We start from the raw sequence: 3,432 nt of genomic DNA, 5'->3' as shown, positions 1-3,432 counted from the left end.
AATTTTTAATTGCCGTTCTAATTAAAAAGTTCAAAGAGTTGTGACGTCAGACTTAATGTCAAAATGCGCAGAAACGCTTGCGCACAAACAAACGAAGCGGGAGTCATGAGTTATGACGTCATCGCCTACGGGAGCATATGTTGTGACGTCAAACTTTACGATTTATCGGTATTATTTAAATCGATTTATCTCGGTATCTAGAAGTCGTAGAAGAAAAAGAAAAATTCCGTTGGTCCCCATTTTTCCTGCTCCATGACTTCGAAACATCAAACAAGTAAGCGCAACTGATCTATTGAATTCCAAGGCAAGGCATCTATGTCCTTGCAGCAGCATGGGCATGTCATTTGACATTGAAGTTCTTTATCTTTCTGTAGGTTAGGAGATCAGTAAATAGTCAAAGTAAAATCCTAAGAAAATAAACAAGGTCAACTCACAATTCAAAGCCTGAAGTTCCACACCTCCTTTCTGAGAAGCTACAGTGGCTCTCAGGGTTGAAATAAGATGCTTCTTGTCGTCCTCGTCCATGATTATTCAACGAGAACCTGGCAAATAAAGATGAGGGTTTTGAGTTAGAAAAAAATAAAATAAAAATAGATATCAAGTACATAGGTATGTTTGTATCTACTTGCATAGATTATTTTAATCTTGAAGGCCATAGACCATTCAGGCATAAGTGCATAAAGTTATTTTGGACACAAACGTTCCTTGGTTAGTACATCATGAAAATGCCAAAAAATCTTGAAACTCCATTTCATGTTAATATAGGTTGGACAGCACTTCAAACTCTTGACATTTGTGGACCTCCCAGCATACTTGATTAAATTACTTCAAATTTTACATCAAACATTTTAAAAACAATTTATTACTCTTTTGAAATCTCATCTGTGAAAGAGGTGTAACTACACAGACAGTGCACAACTTAACTTTTTAACTTCAATTTCTACTTCTCAGAAGGAAATAGGTAACATAATCTCACTCCTAGTACTTCCACCCATCACCTGCCTACCTGTGGACAGATTTGAACAAATTTATTTCAGTCACAGTGCATACTTACAGACCACAAACACCAGACTTGGAATGTAAAAGGTTTTGGTTTACTCACCTAAAACTAGGTGAAATCAAAATTTTTGGAGAGAAATCAAAGTAGTACAGCAGTAGGTAGGTGTAGGTACTTTCAACACTTCAACTTTACATTTACACTCTTTACAGGTAGGTACGGGAACCTGTGGTTAGACTTCAGTGGCAAAAGAGTTCATTGATTCATTCTAGATACAAGGGGAACGGGGGAAAATACCGATAACTAGGAACAAATGATGTTTTTTAAACTTTATCGAGAAAATCCATGGGCAAAAGACATTTTCCAAGAAATAAATCAAAAAACTTTTGGGTACTTTTCAAAACTTTTTTAACAAAAGTTTTTGAGGTTAGAACTTAGAAAGTTTTTCGGCAGTGGATGCATGCACTCATTTGGTTTCGGAATTCTACCGCTACTACACTCTAGCGCTAGTAGTTCACAAAACGCGCGAATTTTTAAATTTCACAATCAGTGAAATCAGTCTGTATTGACTGTATTCTGTAACTCTGTACCAGTCTACCAGTTGCCTGTTACAGTTTACAATTTACATGCACTACTTTCTCTCTCTAGAGAATAATGTAATATAGAATATACTGCTAAAAATTAACATTGTTTATGTTTATGATTGGACTTAATAATTGCTATCCTTGAATGGATTAAAGATTAAACACATCCTTCTTATTCACAATAGTAATCAGAACCCACAACAATACATATCTTCTCTGATTCACTCTATTGACTTACCTACTTAACATTTTTTTAAAAAGATTTCCCTGGAAATAACAGTACCTCTGTTATCCTTGGGGTTAGTTAAGTGGTTAAGTCCTTAACCCATGATTCCCCAATTTAAATGCATGGAATCGTAGAATATCAAACACTTATAATTTTCCTTTGGCCAACCTTTACATAGAAAAAAAAACCTTTACAATATGAAAATGGAATGGAGAGAAAAAAAAACAAGAACAAGAACAAGTTGATCTTCTAATTATAAATTTAATAATAATTTATTTCAATATGTGTTGAACATGGAAAAAAAAGTGTCTTGATGAATAAAAAAACAAGATTGGGTGACAAGTGGTATAAATTTTTTTCATTACTTTTTATTAAAAGTATTGAAACATACAACTTTTTGTACTGCAACGGGCTCCAACCCACCTTCAATATTTTGTAAGAACATGAGTTTTAAACAATAAGAACATGAGTTTAATTTTTCAAGTGCTTTTGGGCCAAATAAATGAAATGAATAAACATTAAATAATATGATCTGTTAGTGATAAACTGGACTTTTAGAGAATGGACTGGAAAAACCTGGAAAAGTCAGGGAATTTCATACAGGTGGTTTGGTAGACACCTGTCTAATCCAGCTTTCTTCTCTTTAAACCAACTACAGTTGAATCTGCACCCCTTGGCCTTCCCCTTCTTTTCAGGGCCATTCCTTTTATGGAAATGTTTTTTAAATCTATTGTAGAAACCCCTTCTTGCCCTTCCTGCAAAATGTTCCCGCCCATCACCACATCCACAAGTTCTTTGTCTTCACCGATCATGTCCACCTTCACAACTTCTTCACCAACCATTACTACCTCCACAACTTGTTCTTCTTCACCAACCATTTCCTTGTCCAAAACTTCTTCTTCACCAACCATTTCCACCTCCAAAACTCCTTCTTCTCCACCAACCATTTCCATAGTTCCTTCTTCACTAACCAATTCCACGTCCAAGACTTCTTCTGATTCACCGACCAATTCCACCTCTGCAACTCCTTCTTCTTCCACGCCTGTTTCTTGGTCCAGTATATTGTTGTTGTCTGGGTTTTTTATCAACATGTCTTTAAATGTTTCCAATTTTTTCAATGTGCTGGAAAATTTTTCTGTTCCATAATCAGACAGAATGTTGGCTATGTCCCCAAACAATTCCATAGCCTTTTTATATTTTTCTTGTTTGTTCATTATTTTTGTCTTCTTTGGCATTGGAAGGCTAGTAATAGTACATGTTGGGGGCTCTTCATTTCTGTCTAGATTACAAGAATATAGTGACATGTGTTTTTCCTTGGAAAACCTCAATGGTATTAAAATACCTGCTGCCAATGGAAGTCCTGCATCACTTCGTTTGAAAAATATATGTCTGCAAGGCAAACTCGTGTTAATAAAAAACGAGCAGCCACAAGTTTCAGGTGATGCAGTGGCTTCAAAACAGAATGCCATATTTTTGGCAGCTTCTATCTCACCACAAACAAGGTTCCAGGCATATGGTGTTAAGCAGGACTCATAATATTCTTCTATGGATCCTTTTTCATGTTCTGTAGACTGCTTCAACACCATATTAATAGCCCTGGATTTTTGCTCACCATGAATGGAGTC

General features: G+C 35.7%; 1 long non-coding RNA gene across 1 annotated transcript; it reads right to left on the bottom strand.

The window, feature by feature from the left end:
• Positions 1-502: 502 nt before the first annotated feature.
• Positions 503-1,419, bottom strand: LOC113472255. Its single transcript, XR_003394653.1, has 2 exons — positions 1,103-1,419; positions 503-542 (listed from the first exon to the last, which is right to left on the bottom strand). It is a non-coding gene; the product is annotated as an uncharacterized LOC113472255 (long non-coding RNA).
• Between the last annotated feature and the right edge of the window lie 2,013 nt (positions 1,420-3,432).

The sequence above is a fragment of the Diaphorina citri genome, unplaced genomic scaffold, assembly GCF_000475195.1.
Source record: "Diaphorina citri unplaced genomic scaffold, Diaci psyllid genome assembly version 1.1 scaffold4513, whole genome shotgun sequence".
Taxonomy (NCBI): Eukaryota; Metazoa; Arthropoda; class Insecta; order Hemiptera; family Psyllidae; genus Diaphorina; species Diaphorina citri.
The sequence above is the reverse complement of the archived record's forward strand: the minus strand, read 5'-3'. Positions and strand labels throughout refer to the sequence as shown.